The sequence below is a fragment of the Amblyomma mixtum genome, chromosome 1, assembly GCF_055824585.1.
Source record: "Amblyomma mixtum isolate Tamu chromosome 1, ASM5582458v1, whole genome shotgun sequence".
Taxonomy (NCBI): Eukaryota; Metazoa; Arthropoda; class Arachnida; order Ixodida; family Ixodidae; genus Amblyomma; species Amblyomma mixtum.
This window is the reverse complement of record NC_143012.1, coordinates 305,004,045-305,026,213: the sequence shown is the minus strand read 5'-3', so window position 1 is coordinate 305,026,213 and position 22,169 is coordinate 305,004,045. Positions and strand designations below refer to the sequence as shown.

General features: G+C 49.2%; 1 protein-coding gene across 2 annotated transcripts in view; it reads right to left on the bottom strand.

Moving 5' to 3' along the window:
* Nucleotides 1-22,169, bottom strand: part of LOC149372281 (uncharacterized) — a 131,883-nt gene that overhangs the window by 107,049 nt on the left and 2,665 nt on the right. The window lies entirely within an intron of this gene.

Genomic DNA, 22,169 nt, shown 5'->3' with positions numbered 1-22,169 from the left:
TCGGGATTTAGGGTGCACATTCTCAATATCTGCCACGCGGGGGGATGGACGCGTCCGCGGGCGAAGTTAAGAATGGCTGTTTTGGAATCGCTTAGTATATAAGCCGCATTGGTTTGGGCAATGGCTACTGCTATAGCTGCTTCCTCTGCTTCTTCCGGGGTACAAGGTGGGTCTATGAAATGAGTAAATGGGGGGGCTGCTGGATGATAAGCCACAGCTACTGAACGGTTTGTACCACACGCGGCGTCCACCCAGCGCACATCCTCTAAAGTGCCATATTCTTTATGGAGAGCTTTGGCTCGCGCGACTCGGCGGGATTGATGGTATTCAGGGTGGACATTCTTAGGAAGGGGTTTCAGGATAAGCGCGGAGTGTATGGCTCGAGGGAGAGAGATGAAGTCTGTCGTGTGTGCCGGTATGCGAATTCCCAGAGAATCCAGTATATATCGTCCAGTTTCCGTGCCAGCCAGACGAAGGTACTGTCTGTAGCGATGTGCATCTATAAGTTCTTGTATAGTGTTGTGCATTCCTAATTTTATGAGTCTGTCCGTGCTAGTGCTCTTTGGTAGGTTTAGCGCTGCTTTGGTAGCCATGCGGATAAGAGCATTGATCTTGTCTTTATCCGAACAGGAGAGGTTCAGGTAAGGAGTGGCGTAAAGAATGCGGCTGAGCACAAAGGCATGCAGCACCTTGAGATTATCTGCTTCGTCTAGACCGGCTCGTGAATGTGAAACCCTTCTAAGAAGATTGATGACGGAGTAAGTGGACTGTTTTAGTGCTTTCAGGGTAAGGTTGTTTTTCCCCGTGTCCTGTAAATGCAGGCCAAGAATGCGGAGGGTAGGTGTTTGCGGTATGGGAGTGTCATGCAGGTAGATAGTGATGGGGGAGGTAGGGACGCGCCGCGGGCGGATTATGAGGAGTGCTGACTTTGTGGGGGAGCATTCAAGCCCAATGTTTGCCGCATGAGTAGCGATAGTTGTAGCGGCTTCCTGAAGGGTCGATTCTATGTCGCCATCCGAGCCGTATGTGGTCCAAACCGTTATATCATCCGCGTAAAGTGTGTGTCCTAAGTGCGGGATGCGGCTGAGAGCCTTGGCCAGGGGGATGAGGGTGAGGTTGAAGAGGAAGGGAGATAACACCGCCCCTTGCGGGGTACCAATGTTGCCAAGCGTGAAGGGGGGGGGGTCTGTATATCGTCTATATGCAGTGAGGCTGTGCGACCGTTTAAGAAGGCCCGGATATAGTTGTAGGTCTTAGGCCCCAACTGCAGCTCTTGGATGCCCTGCAGGATGGCGCTGTGTGTAACTTTGTCGAATGCTTTGGTGAGGTCGACTGCCAGGATTGCTCTGGTGTGATGTAACATATCATTGAGGATAGCGTGTGAAATCTGCAGTAGGGCGTCCTGTGCCGAGAGGTGGGATCGAAATCCTACCATAGTATGGGGATATAGTCCATGGGATTCCATGTGTTGCGTGAGACGGGTGAGGATGACATGCTCAAACAGTTTGCCCAAGCACGAAGTCAGCGAAATGGGACGGAGGTTTTGGGCGTTAATGGGCTTGTTTGGTTTAGGAATGAAAATTATTTTCCCGTGCTTCCATTCAGCAGGTAGCGCCCCCATTTCCCAGCACTCATTGAAGTAGTCGGTGAGAAGGGAAATTGAACGGTCATCTAGATTTCTGAGCATGACATTTGTGATTTGGTCCTCCCCAGGGGTTGAGTTTCGGAGCTTGATAAGGGCTGCTCTGACTTCAACCTCCATAATGGGGGCGTCGAGGGACGGTTGATCGGGGCCTACATAGTCGGGATATGATACAGCTTGGCCCATAGTGGTATAAGTTGATTGGAGTTGGCGTAACAGTGCGTGATGATTTTGACGATTTTTATGGGTAAGTCTTTTTAGTGCGAGCCGAGTTTGCTTTTTAGCTTGAGTGGGGTCTATCATATGTCGCAAAAGATGCCAGGCCCTGGTGGAGGAGAGATTACCTCGTAATCCGTCACATAATTGGTGCCAGTTAGATTTACTGAGTGCGGCACTGTGTTCTTCTATTTGTTTCTGTAGTTGCGCTAATTTTAGCTTAAGTTTCCGATTTTGCTTCTGGGTTTTCCAGCGTGTGAGGATACTGTTTTGAGCTTGGAGTAGGTGCGCTAAGCGACTGTCTGCAACGGGAGTCTCGGGGGTGGCGTCTAATGTTTGCGTGAATGCCTGGACATCTTGTTTCAGCTCTGTCATCCATGTGTGGAGGTTAAAGGGGGATTCTAATGTTTTGGCCTCTCTGTGCTTCCGAAGATTATCCCAGCTGGTAATCCTGACACGGTAGGTTTTAGCTTTTATGGCGAAATCAAGCTGTATATTTATGATATAATGATCACTGCCCAGGGCCTCATTTGAGTTTGTCCACACTGGTGTGGGAAGGTTGCGACCAAAAGTAAGATCTGGGCTTGTGTCGGCAGTGACACTATTGCCGATTCTTGTAGGTGTGCTCAGATCATTATATATGGACAGGCCGTGCATTTGAAGGGTGTTGCGCAATTCCGCTCCTCTCTTGTTAGTGCGTGTGTACCCCCAGTCTACATGTGCGCAGTTGAAATCCCCTAATATAATGAGGGGGTCCTTTTTTGCAGCGTTGGAGGCGGCTTTAATTAGAGAGATTAAATCTGAGACCGGTTGCCTCGGAAGGAGGTAACAGTTGAGGATGAAGAGGGGTTGAGATCTGTGAGTGGAGGGGATTAATTCTAGGAATGTGTGAGCTACCGGCGAGGTTAGTACATGACAAGTGTATGGTACGAGATGTTGGAGATACGTGGTAACCCTGGGGTTTGGAGTGGTGTCAGAGGGTACCAGAGCGTATCCTGGCAGCGATAAATTTGTGCCAGCATCCTGAAGTGCTACTATATCAGGGGGTGTGGAGGAAGCAGAGAGGAGCTGCTGCAGGGGGTCTCGTTTGCGACGAAACCCCCTGCAGTTCCATTGTAGGATGCTTAATTGGAGATTATTGCCCGTCAACTGGGCCATGCTGGAGGGTGGGGGGGCGGAGGATGGGAGCAGCTATGGGGTTGCTAGCTGGGATATGTGAAGACATTCCAGCAATTATTTGTGGAATTTGTTGTAGAATAGCAGAGGTTACCTGACTGATAATAGTTTCTGTAAGCTTAGTGATGGCGGCTTCAATGTAATTTTGAGTCTGAGCCAGAATACTGGCTTCGAGCTGTTTGGCAAATTTTTGTAATTTAGAATCCATGTCTGGAATGTCTTCTGGTCTGCGTTTCTTTTGTGGAGGGGGTGTGGAGGGTTGGGGTGTAGGTGAAGAGGTTTGGGGTGTTGGTGAAGGAGTGGGTGGAGAAACGGTAGGAGGGATGGAATTAATGGCTGCCCTAAGATGCCTTACCTCTTCCCGCAGGAGAGCTATCTCTTCCTCCCGCTGTGAGGTTTGGGGTGTACTGGTGGGTTTGGTCCAGGCTCGCTGGTGATCTTGATGAGGCGGTGGAAAGTCCTTTGGCGTGGGCACTGGTTGCTTGGGTTTCGGCGCGGTCTGTCTACGAGGTGGAGGGGTCCTGGCTTTGCACGAGCCGGTACCGGTAAGGTGGGAACCACCACATAGAATGCAGCTTGGCGTGCATGGGGTCTCTTGAGGGGTGTGCTTCTCGCCACACCGCGGGCAGAGTCCAGCCTTCGGGAGAGGGCACACGTCGTACCTGTGTCCAGGCTTCCTGCAGTTCGTGCAGGCATCGGGGCTTCCCTTGTATTTGGTGCAGCGGTGTACCACACACATATATTTAATTGTGTGAGGCACGGGACCTGAGGCAAAAGTTATTAAGATGGACGTTGTTTTACCCATGCGTCGGGCCGCTATAATGTTAGCGTCCGGGTTTCTGTACTGTAAGTCAGTTAGGATTTGTTCTGGTGTCTCGTTCCAGTAGGCCCGGGAAATGACGCCCTTGACTGCCGCTGGAGGGGCCGCGATGTACGCAGCTACCGGGTATTGTAGTCCATCTAAGGTAATTTGCTGGATTTTGACCAAAGCGAGAGCTGTCGCCTCCGCTACCGTCGCCACTGTAAAGGTGTTGTTAGTTGGATGGATCCTTATGTGCAACTCGCCTATCACTGAGCAGCTGAGCGTCGAGTGAAGTGCCTGCAGGATACTGGGAGCCGGGATCTTCTCCAGGGAGAGGCCGCCTCGCGGGCGAAAGACGACTCTGATGGTACCCGCCGGCAGTGCGGCGAGTTGCTTGCTTCTATGGACGACGGCGCGCGTCATGCGTAGGAGCTGTGGCGTCTCCTTGAACGCGCTTCGGGTGTTCCCAGATGCAGCGTCCGGTGGCGCGCCGGCGTTGCTGGCGCTTGGTTTAGGTTGAACGGTGGCCGATACCGGGTGTTTTGGGGGCGAATTCGAATCCGTGGTCCGATTACGGTATGCATGGAGCACAGTTTTCCACTCACCAGGGTGGCAGTCCAAGGGGTTTAAGGTCTCTCCATCCACGGGCTCCTCCATGGCTGTTGGGGAGTGAGGAACGCGGCGCGCCGGCGAGGCTCGCCTCGATGAGGCGAGGCTTAGCGCAGCGGCGTGGCTGCCAGAGACATTTTCAACAGGTAGCTCACCGAGGTCCTTGGGCGCATCCAAAAGATGGTAGCGATTGGGGTCCGTGAACCTTCCAGGATCCGTTGAGGGCTTTGGTGGGTCCTAGAAAGGACTTAGCTGGGCACAGGAACCAGAAATTGGCGGAGTCGATAATAAACGCGTCCGCTCACTCGGGCCCCCTAGCGGCCAAATCTAGAGAGCGAAAGCCATATGGCGTATCGGGCACTATACGCGGCTTAGCGTCTGTAACGTTGAGTGCGTTCCGGCCACTGGATAGGCAGCGCGCCCACCCTGTCACCCTGGCAGGTGGCAGCAGCTAATGCTTGAACGCGAAACTTTGCTCACCCAATGAACGCTGCGGCCTATTGCTGCAGTGCCGCGTGTCTGTCACAACGGTGTCAGCGCTCATGCCTGCAGCCCATATCTCTTTCATCACCCCACGTACCTCAAAGTGCGATTACTCCCGCGCGTATTTCCACCTTTTTTTTTAAATTTTTTTAGGGGGAGGGGGACATGTAAATATATAGCTGAATAGCTATCCACATCTCCCGATTATCGGTCAACAAGAACAACACCCTGCGTTTGCTCTATTTCAGCAGCGGCCAACAATAGTAAAACAAAGCGCGCCCAGTAGTACAGCCGTCAGATATGGATGCTGAAACAAGGAAAAGGGAAATCCAGGAGAAAACGTCGGCTCTACTGCTGTCAACGGCTTCTGTCGAGAGCACTTCTACTAAATACGGCCTAGGAAGCAGTTGTCTTTTAAGGCGAAAGCCTTTAATGCCTCATACTGTCGTTAGCAGACGCGTCGGCAGGAGTGTCGACAGACGCGTCGGCAGGAGTGTCGACAGACGCGTCGGCAGCCGTGTCGACAGACGCGTCCGCAGGAGTGTCGACAGACGCGTCGGCAGCCGTGTCGACAGATGCGTCGGCAGATTCGTCCGCCTTTCGGCGTCACTGCTTAAAAGGCTCACGGTTCCAGCATGAATAAAGGCGCATCTATCATAAATAAAATAAAAGGAGTAAAGTCAAGGAAAGGAAAATAAAAAATAAGAAAATAAACAAAAATAAAAACAAAATAAAGATAAGATGTGAAAATAAAAATAAAAAACAATAGAATTAAGAAAGGAGCAAAAAATAAATAAAAAAAGAAAACATGAAGAATAAAAAAAGTAAATAAAAACAAACAGTGGCTAGGAAACGCTTTCGCTTTGCAGCACTTTAGAGAGCCAAAGTGCCCCCTGAATTTTTTGCACAACAGCTCTTGAACGGCGAGTCCTTGGCCCGCAGCCAACCTCAGACGCCATCTGTGCACCACCTCAGGGCCTACAAGGTCCCCCTGCCCGTAACGGCAGTGATCTCTGTTGCACGCAGTTTGTCAGTCACATCTGTCAGGTCCACGACCCCGGCACTTGAGCTTCAAGCATAACGCGTATACTATAGCATACTGCTATTACTGGCAAGCCGCAGCCGACCATGAGGACCCATCCAAGCCGTTTCCCTTTCGAGCAGCTATGGCCGGCTCGTTGGAACTGGTGAAACCCTGCAGTACTCAGTCGAGAGCTATTATACTGATTGCTCCCCGCGGCATCTTCCTGTGGACGATTACCTGACACCCGAAAAACTATTCGCTCCTGCATCCACTTGAGGATGCAGGTATTCATCGCATCTTGTCCGCTATTTTTTCACAATCCCTATCATCAGGCGTGATTCCGCTGGACTGGCGCCTAGCTAAAGTTGTGCCAGTTTTCAAGTCTGGCGATCGTTCCTCACCACTAAATTACCGACCCATTTCATTAACTAGCACTGTTTGCAAACTTCTTGAACACGTAATTCACTCGCAGGTAATTAACTATCTTGAAGAACATAACATTATATTTAAATATCGACATGGGTTCCGTAAAGGCTACTCATGCGAAACGCAACTTGCCGGATTCATTCAAGACATTCATTCATCGATTGATGCTGGCATTCAAGTAGACTCCATATTTCTTGATTTTTCTAAAGCTTTCGACAGAGTACCTCACAACCGGTTATTAATGAAACTAGCACTGCTTAATATTCACCCTCTTGTCATTGCATGGGTTAAAGATTTTCTCTTTTCCAGGTCTGAGTTTACAACTGTCAATAACCACAATTCGTCTTTCAGCCAAGTACACTCTGGCGTCCCACAAGGAAGTGTGCTTGGCCCCTTACTTTTCCTAATATTTATCAACGATTTACCGGATTCCATTTCTTCCCATATCAGATTTTTGGCTGATGATTGTGTAATTTATCGCAAAATTTATTCTAACACCCATTGCCAATCCCTTCAATCTGACCTGGATTCAGTAACAGCATGGTGCTCAACCTGGCTTATGCAATTTAATCATTCAAAAACTAAATTGATGTCTTTTACTAACCGAATGTCTCGAATTCAAACAGCATACTCCTTAAATAATAGCTCACTCGAGCTAGTCACCACGTATAAGTACTTAGGACTTCACCTTCATTCAGACTTAGCATGGAACCACCATATTAACCTTATGCTTGCATCTGCTAATCGGTCATTAGGTCTCTTAAAACATAACCTAAAGCATGCTCCTCCTCACCTCCGTGCTCATGCCTATACCACTCTAATTCGACCTAAAATTGAATATGCGTCGGCTATTTGGGACCCTTACCAATCTTACCTAATAAATAACATTGAATCATTGCAGAACCGCGCCGTTCGTTTTATTTACTCCGATTATTCACGTAACACCAGCATCACAGCCATAAAGAAACGAGCAGGTCTCCAGGATTTATGTCTCCGCCGTAAAATTGCACGACTATCACTTTTTCATAAACTTTATCATCCATCACTTCATAACGACTTTTTTTCTTTGCCTCCTTCGATTTTTGACCGCCGCGATCATCCCTTTAAAGTTAGACGTTTCACGTGCATAACATTTATCTATGCGCATTCATTCTTACCACGCACAATATCTGACTGGAACACTCTACCTTCACATATCGCAACCACCACTGATCTTGATAAATATTTTAAACTTATATCTTCAATAACTACTGCTTAACTCTTCGTATACATTGTTATTTTATTTGTTCATGGCTTCCTTTTTTGCAGGGTTTGTTACTAAAAAGATTCATTGTATTAGTGTTCTATTTGTATAATTTTAATACTGCAGTAATCTTCGTTCTTTTCCGCGCTACCATTCTTTTGATTCTTTTGCTTACTTATCTCATGCAAAGTGTCTTATTTGTCCTTTTGATTGATTCTTTTGCTTACTTATGTCATCCAAAGTGTCTTATTTGTGCTTTTGTTGTTTGTTTTATATTTGTGGTTTTGTTTTATTCTGTTCAATTGCCTGTGCCCCCCCCTTCCCCCTATGTAATAGCCTCTCGACGGCCTTTAGGGATATTCTGTATAAATAAATAAATAAATAAATAAATAAATAAATAAATAAATAAATAAATAAATAAATAAATAAATAAATAAATAAATAAATAAATAAATAAATAAATAAATAAATAAATAAATAAATAAATAAATAAATAAATAAATAAATAAATAAAAAAAAATAAATAAATAAATAAATAAATAAGTTACTTATGTTGTGGTATAGTTACCTGGTGCCGCGCTTGAAAAGCTACTGTAAGTCGCATCTTCTTGAGTAACATTACTTGCTGCGCCTTAAAATTGTTCCGCGCTGCATCTACCTGAGGACGAGAACATGTGGTGCCTGTAAAACATTCGTTCCTGTAAAGGCAGTCTCAAATCTTTGGAGTCGTGGTGCTCACCTGATGTTTGGACATTGTGTTGCGGGAGTTAAGACTGCTATGGAGACTTGAAAGAGAATGCTTCTAGAGAGGTGTATTCTATGTTGTTGATTGTCTTTTGGGGTACATTGTCGCTGATCAGTGGATAGCAAAAACGGCAGAACAATAAAAAGATATACCCAGTTATTTTTGTATTATATTAGAACATGCGTAAATTGAAATTTATTAAAAATGGCGAGTGCTTTTGGCTTGGTTGGTTTATTGGGGTTTAACGTCCCAAAGCAACTCAGGCTTTGAGGGACGCCGTAGTGAAGGGCTCCGGAAATTTCGACCACCTGGGGTTCTTTAACGTGCACTGACATCGCACAGTACACAGGCCTCTAGAATTTCGCCTCCATCGAAATTCAGCCGCCGCGCCCGGGATCGAACCCGCGTCTTTCAGGGCCAGTAGCCGAGTGCCGTAACCACTGAGCCACCACGGCGGGGTCGCGAGTGCTTTTGAAGGTGGTAACAAGCTCCAAAAGTTGTTTGCCAATGACCATATTTTAAGCGTTTTGTGAGCACTGTTTGTGTGCAATTTTCATCTTGATGAAACCAGATTTAACACCAGAATGAATCAACAAAGCCCTTTACGGGTTGTTCGGGGTATGAAAAAGACAGAAGTCTTCCCCAGGACGCACGAGGCGGTGTAGCTAATTTTCGGTAGAGAAGAACGCACTCAAGGGAAGGTCACGCTCGTTCCGTGGCATAGTTTAAGGTTCTGGCGGCAGAACGCGAATGGAGAAAACGAGAATAGCAGAGGTGCACGAAAATCTTCGTAATTTTGCTTACTGGGATGATAATAATGAATAAAGTGACAACATACCTTTAGCGAATAAATATGGCATCATTATTCTGACTGCTTCAGGCAAAAGTATAACTTCTTTCTAAGTATACATCATGTCGGTGACGTGTGAAAAAGCACTGCAATAGAGTTATTTCAAACGACAGTGGAAAGAAGGCTAGATCTTGGCTGAAGACAAACTGCGTTCCTCCAAGACTGGATCAAAAATTTGAGGACGCTTAAGCTTTGCCTTTAGGAGTGGAACGCGACAGCGTGTTGCAGCGCTGCCAGGGAGTACAAGGAACGCAATCTCCCGTTTGGCGCGATGCCTTTGAACGCAACGCATTTCTGAAGAAAACAAATGGCGCAGTAATCGTCTCACATCTCGGTAGACACCCGAACCGCACCGTGAGGGAAGGGACGAAGATGGGAGTGAACGAAGAAAGAGAGAAAGAGGTGCCGTAATGAAGGAAATAGTTTAGTTTAGTTTATGGGGTTTAACGTCCCAAAGCGACTGAGGCTATGAGAGACGCCGTAGTGAAGGGCTCCGGAAATTTCGACCACCTGGGGTTCTTTAACGTGCACTGACATCGCACAGTACACGGGCCTCTAGAATTTCTCCTCCAAAGAAATTCCAGCCGCCGCGGCCGGGATCGAACCCGCGTCTTTCGGGTCAGCAGCCGAGCACCATAGCCACTGAGCCACCGCAAATGAAAGTTGGATTTGAAGAAAGGAAATGATGCAGTAACTGTCTCACATTATCTCGGTGGGCACACAAAGCCCCCGATTATAGGTCGCCGGTTCGAATTCCTGCCGCAAGCTAGGCTCTAACTTAACTAGTAAGTTTATGCTGCATGAAACACTGAATCGTATGACACTATCCGGAACATTCTGCTGCGAACGGTTGGCATGACACAATTCTTTCCGACGCGCGGTGCCGACAACTGCAACTACTATACGGCGCCGACGGCTTTTCGACCGAACGAGCTGTATTGTCGCGCAAAAGAGAAGAAAAAAATAGCACCGTGGCACGTGGCACGCGGGCCGTCCGCGACGGGTTCTTTTGCAAGGAAGATGAAGGACGGATCTACTGGACGATGGCTGCCGCAGGGTTCCTACTGAAGCCACAGCTAGGGCAAAAGGCGGCCCTTGCCGTTGATCCGAAACCTGGTTCCATGGCCAGTACGCCTACATCTGCGGGCCCTCCGCGGAGCCGCACCAGAAGAGGACGTCAGGCTTCGCGCTACGAGGCTTGTCTGCTGGCCCCGTCAGGAGAAGAGAAAAAAGGAAGCCATGGCCGCCATGTTGCACAGCACCTCATCCCGGGGCGGCCTCATCTCGTAAGCCAGCAGCCTACGCCGCTCGTCCACAAGTTCCACCAGTCCAGGCTCGCACGGGCGGCCGTCTTCGGCCACCTGCTGGGCATCGTGGTGGCGCTCGAAGCACTCAACGTGGCGGTGGGCCCCGGGCAGGCCTGTCTGCCGGCTTCCGGGACCGGCACCCAGGCATGGCGCACCAGCCCTTGGGGAACTTTTCCTTCTCCAACGCCGACGCTGCTGTCTCCCGGGCTAGTGACTGCGGTCGAGCTTCGGAGTGGCCGTCAAGGCTGCTGTGGCTACTGCTGCACTCCGTGACGAAATGCTGCCGCCAGACCGTGCTGCGTCGAGTGGGAGACGAATACCTGCTGCGCCTGTGAGCCTGAGCAGCTTGCTCACATGACTACAAGACGTTATTTCGTAGTCCTTGTTTATTTTCGTTTGTTTGTGATATGTACATTTTTAAAAGCCGTTATCTTTCATCGTTAGAGTTTAATAAATAGTGGTTTATAGTTGCGCGTCATACACACGTTTCCAGTCTTCTCTTGTCTTTTAAACTTCTAGTATTCTGTTTCTCACTCGGGTTTTTGCCTTCGACTTTACCAGACGAGAAGGGCCTGGTTGTCGTAACACGTAGTAGTAACGTTGCCTTGTCCTGCTTCTGTGCCATTGCTTGTCAGTGGCAGCATCATGCAGAATTGTTAGTCATAATCTACAGCTGGTATGACGTCACAGCGGCAGTAGCGCCACAGGTGCGCGGCGCGGCGCAACTGCAGCCGGGCTATCTGAAGGAGCGAGTTGGTCGCCCATATTCACTCCGCTAAAGGTCAAACGTAACTGCGGCGGGTCACGCGAAGGCTTGAAAGTGCGAGTAGTGCTTTCGCAATAAAAAGTGATCTGACAACATTGGGCGGCCAGATGGAGAGACTACAAGATCGAGGCTGTGAGATGTGCAGCTCTTGGTTTCTTGTAACTTTTTCTTGGCACTTGAGTCATTAAAGTGCTTTTTTTTTTGTAAAAAACAAGAACAAAAGTACTTGTGTGGCTCACACTCAGAAGTGGAATTCACCATTGTGCGTGTGGCCGGACGGGCCACTGAACTCATTTAACTGCTTCGTCTGTATCGAGGCAAGTGTTCATAGAGTGGCTTGTGTAAGGCGCCCTTCGTGGCACTGCTCGACTGCTTCAATCGTGCGTAAGAACACCCAGTGTAACGTATGAGTGTCTGAGACTGACGGAACGACGAAAACTGAGTTCGCGGTCGCCGAAAGACTCCAACTTTGCGGAAGTAGGTGGTAACTGGGACATACTAGAAACCCTGTTAGAGCAAAATAAAATACCATTTGAGATTGTCGCAAAGAAGAAGAAGGGACGAAGACGATAACTGCGAATAAATCAGTTGTCAGTCAGCGCTGTGTCTGTCTTCTTCTTTGATCTCGTCGTCGTCCCTTGCGTTGTACATAAACACGACACACTAGCTGGCCCACACATCAACTCTTGTAGGTTATGTGCAATTCCTGTTTTGAATAAAGCTATCGCAGACTTCGACTGCGAGCGCTCCTCACGCGATGCCGATCGAGAGTTTGCTTAAAAGCGTCGACACAATATGGCCCTTCTGCATGGTATTCCGCACAGCTTCAAGCTAGAAACGGCGTGGCTGTACGTGAAGAGGCCTGCTCAATTTCGGCTTCAGACCCGCGTCGAAAGACTTCTTAATTGGCAGCACTTCAAGGAATTCCTTAATAAAATGTTAGTGTGTTCCATGGGTACCGCGGAAAAGTTAATGGCTGATGGGAGTATAACGTCCCAAAGTAATTGAGGCTATGAGGGACGGTAGTGAAGGGCTCCGGAAATTTCGACCACCTGGGGTTCTTTACCGTGCACTGGCATCGCACAGTAAACGGGACTCTAGAATTTCGCCTCGATCGAAATTTGACCTCCGCGGCCGGGATGGAACCCGCGTCTTTTGGGTCAGCAGCCGAGCGCCATAACTACTGAGCCACCGCCGCAGGGAGAACCTTAAAAGTAATTTTTTTGCTAGGCTGTATCATGAAAATGTCTAAGCAAAGCATCATAATGTCCAGGGTAAATACTGTAATAAAAAGTGAAAAACATAAGAAATGTCAACCAAAAATATAGTAAATTAGGCTAGACAATGCATTTAGAAGGCGTGTGGTGCCTCTGTGCCTTAAATTAATCTGATTACAATCGTTCTGCCATACGAGAAGTCAGCGTATTCAGACAGAAATAGGGAACACTCCAGATGGCATATGCATCGGATCAAGTCCTTAGGTTAATTTTAGGTTAGTTTAGGTTTATTAGCTTAATTTTAGCAAGAAGAAAAAGCCAAGATTTGTGTGTGAACGCTTCTTAAAGGCGATGCTATAGAGAGGAGGAGGAGGAGGAAAGGCGGAGAGGTTTACCGGTAGATGAAACCAGTCTGCTACCCTGCGCTGGGGGAAAGAGATGAGGGGATATAAAGGGGAGGGAGGAAAGGGAGACATGAGACTATCCGCTCAATATTCAAGGACATTGAGGAAGAGGTGGTGGCGGTGGTGGAAAACATTTATTTAAGGGCTATTGACAGGAGAGAGTGGGGACTGGCCTTAAGGGCCAGCCCCTTACAAATTCTAGGAGAGGTCCCTGGTCCCGGACTCCTGTGGCTTCCGCAGCAGCTCGGGCCCTAGCGACGAGGGCTCTTTGGCTCTCTAACATGAGCAGCCGAGCAGGGCAGTCTCCCAGCCCTCTCGGGTAGATGTGGGGAAAGGGGGATAAGCAGGGTTAGAGGGTCATGCCCACACCATGTGGTACACGTACGAGAACGGGCATCCACAATGCGGGCACGCCCCGTTAAAAGCCGGATTAAAATATTTCAGCACTGCCGGGCACAGTGCCGTGTTGGTATACAAGCGAAGGAGCCAATGCACCTCGCTTTTGGTTATCCCTTTCGCAGGGGGATGAAAGCGACTATGCCGTGTTTGATAAAATTGAATAATGTGTTTATAAGTAATTGCCGGGTTAGGGGGTGATACCTCAGGCGGCGAGTGTCGAGGCGATGCCCGGTGGTTGAGCGCGCGGGCTGAGGCGTCTGCAGCCTCGTTGACCTGTAGTCCCGCATGTGCTGGGGTCCAGATGACGACACGTGTGCTCGGGCGATCCCAGTACTCGCATCTATGTAAAATTTTGGCGGCGCGTTGAGATATGCGTCCTTGTTATAGATTTTGACAGGCTTTCCGAGGGTCGGTAACGATAACCCGGGAGTCTGGTTCTGCAGCGGCGAGTGCTATAGGCACATGTGGCGCTGGGGCATGCCATTTGCGCCGGCGGAAAATACTCGATTCGACTCCCTTGTGAGCTATCGATGAAGCCGTGCAGTATACACAGTGTAGTTGATTAGACTAGTTCACGCATGGACAGGCGTGTTGTTATCGCTGGATATGAGTTACGTGCCCTGTGTCGCTTCCAATACGACATCGGAGTGATGTTGCAACGTCGGATGAGATACCGCTGCGCAAGCGGCAGCCGTAAGGCACAATGTGCTGTGCAAACACATCAGCCCTTACGCAACTACGAAATAGCATATAATCTTGATCGTTATGTCACAAGGAAACTTTTTTGTGTAGTAAATCTTGTTAGGATTTTCGATTATATGGCGCACCTGTTTTGGCGAGTAGCGCCCTTCTCCAGCCGGCAGGCGAAGGTTCAGGGATTGCGACATCGTTCAGTATGCGTATATACATACGCTCGCACTGCGCGTTTGAGAGGGCAGGGCGGTAAGATTGCCCTCCGAAATGCGCACGGACGACTGTCCTTTGTTGACTAGTATGCCGATGCGCTTTAGAGGGGACGTTCCACACGAAGTCGCGTTGCATTCGAGGCACATGAAGGGTGCTATTTTTGACGCGACATCGTGTACAGCTTGTTCGGTGGAAAAGCCGTTGGCGGCGTAGTTGTACTAGTCGGCCCCATGCATGCGTCGGATAAAAAATCGTATCATGCCAACTGCATGCCGCAGAATGTTCCGCATGGTGTAATACGATTCAGCCTTTCGTACAGCATGAACTTATTAGTCAAGTTAGGGCCTAGCTCGCAGAAGGGATTCGAAGCAGTGGCCTATAATCGGAGGCTGCGTATCACGCGCTGGTCGGGTATCCACCAAGACAAGTAAGTCTGTTACTGAGTCATTTCCTTACCTCAAAAAAAAAAAAAAAAAACAATATTCGATTTGTGCAACGGGCAAGGCGTCGGGCCGAATGGGCGATGGCGCACCGTGGACTCCCTGGCAGCGCTGCAAGACGCTGTCGCGTTCCACTTAAAGGCAAAGCGTCCTCCAAATGTTCTGTCACTTAGCGAGGCTTTACTGTAGTATTGCAGTTTGAGTAACAGCGATCATATCAAGTAGACCACTTTAGACCTTTTGATGACGCTTCATGTTCTCGGCATGCTAATTCTTGTTTAAATGGCTGTTGCAGGGATCCGTAGCTAATGTTACTAGCGAGCCCCGATTTGGGCATTTACGTGATTTTTCCACCGGGAGAAGTGAAGATTAAGCAGGTGTTCTTCAGGCGGAGCTGTATGTTATGGTATGTGTTGTTTAACTTCCCGAACTCATGGCAGCGGGCGGCCGTACTAATTCGAATTTCGATGGAATATTAAGGCGGAAGCCTTTAATGTCTCATCGTTGTAAGCAGCAGTTGTCGACAGAAAATGTCACGCTTTTCAATTGGTGGAAACGGTCGTGACGTCACAGTGCGCGAATTTCAAACGGGGCCAATTGTACTTTGGCTAGTAACCATGCAACCAATTGAAGGGATCGTATAGTGATGCTCCAATTAAGTGGGACTGAGCTTAGTTAATTGCTTAATTACTCAATTAGCCTCATTAGCTTTACTAGTCAGGCCATATAAATAAATAAAACCGATTAAGAAATTGGTCGAGCTCAGGAATCGAACCCCGGTCTTCGGCGTGAGAGACGAGCATGCTATCCACTCCGCCATGCCAGCTCGATGGTTTGGAATGAACAAAGGCGCGTCTAGTGAATACGGTGTCTTCACTCACTCTCATCCTCCTCCATTCTCTTCCCGCGAGGTTTAGGTGTCCACCGACAAATGAGAGACAGATACATTTCCTTTCCTCAAAAACCAATTTACTGACGAGCGAGGCGTAGAACCGAATGGGCATTGGCGTTCTATGGTCTCCTTGGCAGCGTTGCAAGACGCTGTCGCGTTCCACTCTTAGGGGCAGCAGTGACCACTTTAGTTCAAAAAAGTGCCCCCCTGAATTTTGTGAGACAGTTACAGCGTAATTTCCTTCGGAGTGTCTAGCGTTCCGTCCAGACGGAACATTTGCTGCTGCTGCAGTTCCGTCCAGACGGAATATTTACTGCAGCTAGAGTTCCGTCCATACAATATACAGTTTTAGTTTCACGTACGTAGAAGGTTCACGTAAGTAGAGCGCTTACGGGTCACCAGTGCGCATGCGCAGAACGTGAAGTGTCTGCGTGGGTCGCACGGACGTATGTGAGATTCGGATCTTTGCGTGGCGGTCTTCACGTTGCTTGCGTACGTGGCGTTGGCAAGATGGCGGCGCCCTGCCCGCCCGCTTCGCAACGATAACAGCTTCGTCGCTAATCCCTCGACGTGGTATCGTGCTGTAAACTGCGGTATTTGCCTTCAGTTGGTCCATTCTTGCTCTCGCATGAAGTTTTAGGTGAGAACTACCTTTTGTTTTCCACATAGAAATCCGTTTCAGCAGCTCCTAAGCCTGACGGAGAAGCGTCTGTGGTCGTCATAGCAACGAGTGTGCCGACGGTCTCGCGAGACCACGCGAAGCTCAAAACCTCGCGGGACATCACGAGACCCTCGGCACAGTCAGCGGGAAAAGCAAAACGGTGCACGTTTTGACTCTATACGCACACGTCGTCAATATGAGTGGGACACCAGCGCGCCTTCGCTTCTCGAAAAGCAATTATTTAAATATGCCGCGGGACGTAAAGAAATGCAATCCCTTTGAAGACAACATGCAACATACAGTTCGGTGGTATGAAATCGCTCAACGTTTGTCAGAAGAAAGGGGGAAAGTATTTAGCGCCTGCACTATGGCTTTGCCTGGCTCCGCTCCAAGCAGCTCGACTAGACAAAATTAGTTTTCTTTATCAGTACTAGATGGCGCGGCACAACATGCTAGCACAGTTTTTAGGCTCTATGGCAGATCTACACAGTTTGCGTCCTGTACGTGTAGCTAAAACTGCACGAAGCGACACGAGCGCACGCTACGTAGACTGGTCACGTTTACGTGCGTGAAGGTTCTACGTACGTAAAACTAAAACTGTATATTGTCCGTACTGTCCATACTATACAAAATGGGTGATTTCTACCTACATAAAGCATTTATTTGCCTCTGGAATAACCAGTTGACAAAGCTGTACCCAGATGTTCTCTCTACGCATGTATAGACCAGATTTTTGAGCCTCTCCTGGGCGCGGCCATTTTGCACCGACTGGCGCGCCGCGGTGCGGGCGTTTCTTTGGGGACTGCGGGGCTGCGGCAGTTCCGCGGCCGCGCCTGCATATAGCCGCGCTTCGGGCGCTAAAAAAACATTGTCGAGCATACTTCCGCTGCGTGGCTGTGTTGCAGGAAGTATTTACGTTATCAAAGCGATAACACTGACGCGTTTTAATGACATTTAGTTTGACATTCAGGTTAATTGTGCCGGCGCTTAGAACGCGCTCGTGCTTAATCGAATTCCGTCTTGGTGCTCCACCGCAAAGAAACTTTTTATTCAATATCAAGAATTAGGTGTGCGGCTAGTATGCAGATCAAATTCCCATGCACTCTTATTCCTTCCTGCCGGCCATAAAAACCCCTCCCCCCCCCCCCTTCCACAAACGGCTTTCTTGTCGCCGCGCCAGTTTATCAACAAATTACCGCTGTGAGCTCAACTGAGTCGCAGCGCCAACAGAAAACAAATTTTGTCATGGTTTATGCAACCTTCTGCATAAAAACGTACTTTCGCTTAATTTATAAAAGCTTCAATAGATATGAGCAGCTAATCCAGCTTTCACTAATTCTGAGGTCCGAAGTCGCGTTATGTTATTCAGGAGCTCTCGCCGCGTGTGAGACGTTGCGTAGGCGTTTGGCTAAGTGTGGAAAATGTAATGAAATCGCGCATATTTTCCTATGAATAATGTAGATACCGCACCGCTGCGGTTGCTCAGTGGTTACGGCTCTCTGCTCTGGCCCAAAAGACGCGGGTTCGATCCCGGCCGCGGCGGCCGAATTTCGAAGGAGGCGAAATTCTAGAGGCCCGTGTACTGTGCGATGTCAGTGCACGTTAAAGAACCCCAGGTGGTCGAAATTTCCGGAGCCCTTCACTACGGCGTCCCTCATAACCTGAGTCGCTTTGGAACGTAAAACCTTAATAAACCAAACCAAGCTAAGGTAGATACCAACAGCAGAAAGATACTATAGATAAACCTTTACCCCCCAGATACCTCTGACATGTGTGCGGAAAAAGCAGCTGAAATCGGTAGTGGTCGTGCTTACAATCCTGTGCATTAAATGTTCTGAATTGGAACTAGAGCAAACTCAGCGCAAGGATACTGAACACGTACTGGTGATCGAAAACACGCGCTCCGTCGGGACAACCTTCAGTCTGCAGCTCGCCTATCCAGTTACTACTCCACTGAGTCAAGTCAATAGATCTACATTCTAATGCATAATATTATCATAGATGATATCGCACGTAAAAGGCGACAACAAACGACACGACAGCGCAGAAATCTGCTTCGAAGTGCCGGTTTCCAGTCCGTACACTACCTGGTCGACTACCCTCGGATGTCACGTTAACGAGTAACTGCGCACAAGATAACCGCAGCACTGTCTGGAAGAGGGCAAATGTGAGTAGTGACGCACAGCACACACCCTCATACGTTAGCTGATGGAGCACAAAACGGCAGAAGCGAACACGTAAACATGCGTTCTATGCGCGGCGCCGGCGCGACCCGCAGTCCCTCGGGCCGCGCGCGCCGACAGATGGCGACTGGCGTCGAGAGTAGGCGCGCGTCCGAGGCCTGCGTGCGAGGGTAAAAAAATATCTGTCCGCGTGCTGCGTTCAGTTACATCCTCGAAGGTATAACTTCCGTGCACGCATGCAGGATCGTGAAAATGGCAGTGTTAGAAGCAGAGTGCAGAAACTCTTCGCGAAGTGATTTGATGCCCTGTCGCTGTTTGTGCTGCAAGATGACGTAGCGCGAAAAAGACTAAGACGTACACAAACGGTCAACAAGCATTATGCAAACACACCAACAAACCCAAGCCAAAACTCGTTCTATTGCCATTTCTCACTGACTGCTTGGAAAATAAAATGATGCAGCACAATATCCTGTCACACATTAGGCGGAACAGGATTGCCACTTTTTAAAGTAAACATGCAAAAGACTGCAAGGAAACTGGTTTCCCAATCCCTAACGCCAGCTTTAATTCCGTCTTGACATAACTCTTGTGGCAGATAATGCTGGACGGAACTGTATGGTGTCAGATACAGTTCCGTCTGGACGGAACCCCATCGCTACATGCAGTTCCGTCTGGACGGAACTTTAGCGCAAATTGTAGTTCCGTCTAGACGGAACTCTAGCACAAATTGTAGTTCCGTCTGGACGGAACTCTAGCCACAGCCAATTTCCTTTCCTCAAATACATTTCATTTTCTTCATTACGGCTCCTCTTTATCTCAGTAAAACACTCTCCGGGGCATGTTGGTTCATAGCTGGCAAGAATATAAGCGCAACAAGACGACACAAAGAAGGAGGAAAAACGACAGGACAGGCGCTGTCCTGTCGTTTTTCCTCCTTCTTTGTGTCGTCTTGTTGCGCTTATATTCTTGCCACCTCTTTATCTATCTTCCTTCACTCCCACTTCCTCCCTTCCTGTACGGTGCGGTTCAGGTGTCCACCGAGATGACAGAGAATTACTGCGCCATTTCCTTTCCTCAAAAAGCGTTGCGTTCAAAGGGCAAGGCATCGCGCTGAACGGGTGGTGTTCCGTGGACTCCCTGGCAGCGCTACAACGCGCTGTCGCGTTCCACTCCTAAAGGCGAAGCTTAAGCGTCATTAATTAGCGGTTAATTAGTATTCAGGCAATAATTAACCATTAATTAGAGATTTGTCATCACTTAGTAATTTGTACTAAATTATATGTGACGCCACCGGTGCCACAGAAACAGCGAAGGTGCTGCGGAAAACGCTTCCGCCTCTACCCACTTTAGACAGTCAAAGTGCCCCCTGAATTTTTTAAAAATAAAGATAGCGTGCTTTAATAAGATCGCGTGTGATCATAAACCTTAGAGTTTATTCTCCCTGAGCTGGTAATGGTAAGTCCCGACATAAATTAGGCGGTTCGGGGTGAGGCCGAAATAAATTTATGTCGGTATCGGATGAGGAGCTGACGGAGAAGAAACTCGTGGGTTTATAAACTTGATTCAAAAATTCTACAACATATCAACGGGGACTCGGACAGCGTCCTACCCATTGAGCAATCACGACAGGACCTGGGACTGAAGTCCATATACCAACGCAAGCTCCGCCGTGGTTGCTCAGTGGTTAAGGCGCTCGTCTACCGAGCCGGAGTTCGTGGGTTCGAACCCGGTCGCGGCGGCCGCATTTCGATCGAGGCGAAACGCGAGGCGCCCGCGTGCTGTGCGATGTCAGCGCACGTTAAAGATCCCCAGGTGATCGAAATTATTCCCGACCCTTCCACTAAGGCACCTCTTTCACTCTTTCTTCTTTCAGTCCCACCTTCCTTCCCTTACGGCGCGGTTCGGGTGTTCGCGGAGAAGTGAGACAGTTACTGAACGCTGTACTGTGCCCGGCGATGCTTAAACGTTTCAATACATCCTTTGATGGCGCGTGCCAGTTCTGTGGGGAGGTGACCTATCACCCCCCCCCAACCCCACCAGAGAGGACTGGGAGACGGCCCTGCTCGGCTGTCAAGACCTAAAGACCCAAAAGGCCTTGGTTCGACGGATGCAGGCGGCGTTGCTTGCCAATGGGGCCCCGGAATAGGGGCTCCATCTTGTGTTGTGAGGGGCAAGGGCCAATACGGTACTACCGCAATCACCTTTCTGTTAAAATTTAATTGACGATAAATGTTTTATTGCGAAAGCAATATTGCTAGCACTTTTCTGCCGTCGGCGGAGGTCGTTCCTTCGCTGTCACGTGGCACGACCACGTGACAGCGTGACGTCACGACCAGAAGAGAGCAGGGGCCCCAATTCGTCTCTTCGCCCGTAGTCGTTCCTTCGCTCGGCGCGGTGGCTACCACGTGACGGCCTCCTCGGCCCGCCGCGTGAGGGCGCTCGCTAGGAGAGGATACACGGGCCGCCGCAGGCGCGCTCCGCTTAGCAGTGATGCCAACCCTAGGGATTTATCCCTAGATCTAGGGGTTTTTTCTTTGCTTTAGGGATCTAGCGTCTTTTTTGTGAAATCTAGGGATCTTGAGATGCCGTAGAATTGCTACTCTAAGCGGCTTAATGGCGGGTGTATCTGATTATTTTGCGCTTGGAACAGAAAAAACTATGAAAAATGCTAATTACTACTCCTTTATGTTTAGTATTCTGCCGAGCCGAGAGAGGGCGAAAGCAGTTCTGTAACGCGAAATTATCGCCTACTGTACAGTGTTGTGACCGTACTTCTGACCACGTGGGCCCGATCAAGCAGCTACCGTGAACAATCAACGAGGCCGACAACCTCGCGACGGCGGTGGGAAGTGGGATGCTTGGAATGCCCCTCCGAGCCTCAGCGGATTAGTGTAGCAGGAATGTCAAGGGCCATTGTCAGCAGTAACCCCAGCGAAATTCCTTGAGCGGAGGTGACCACTATAGCGGCGAAGGCCGGAGACGCGCCGGAGGTATTGTCCGAGCGTCGAGCGACCACAGCGGAAGCGACGTGCCGGCGCCGGTCACGCTGGCGGTTAATTGAAGAATTCTGTGTCCCCGACTCGCGTTCTGGGCAATCGGCGGGGAAGCAAGTTCATTCACCTGCTGGAAGACTTCGGGAGATTCCTTTCCCGCAGGGCTGGATGAGTCAGCATCTCCCCCTCTCATCGACCCAGCTGCGAGAGAGTGGAAAAGCCCGCACCTGCCCAGCCGTGGGTGGTAACAAGAACGTCCCCTTCGGTCCATCCGATTGGACAGTGCTCGTCGAACATTATTCCCCAGCCAGGGATCTGGGGAAACCGAACGATATTTAACTCGGCCGTGAGTGTGGCCGAGAGAAGCCTGCTTGCTCCAGTCGACTACGGTTGACGAAGACGTTCCCCTTCCACTGAGAGCCATTCTCAGTCCCGCTCTATGTAAATAATGTAAATAAGTGTATAAAGCGTTTTTCCTTCACTTCCCCTACTCCCCGTCTCCGGCCCACGTTTCCTTCCTCCTTCGGCAATGCGGCGGTGATCCTGGATCCGATGCCTGGTGGGACACGCTACAAGCGCGGCAAAACATATCAACAGGGAGGAAAAACGAAACCATGTGAATTTCAAACTGTTTAACGTGCGTGCCATCTCCGGCGCTTCGAGTGCCTGCTCCTCTACAAAAGAGGAAGTTGAATTTTGACTTTTAGTGCCTGGATCAACGCGCTACGTTTACGCTCACCGCTTACCTTTATCAAAAAGTGCCATAATTGTTCGCATTCTCCACG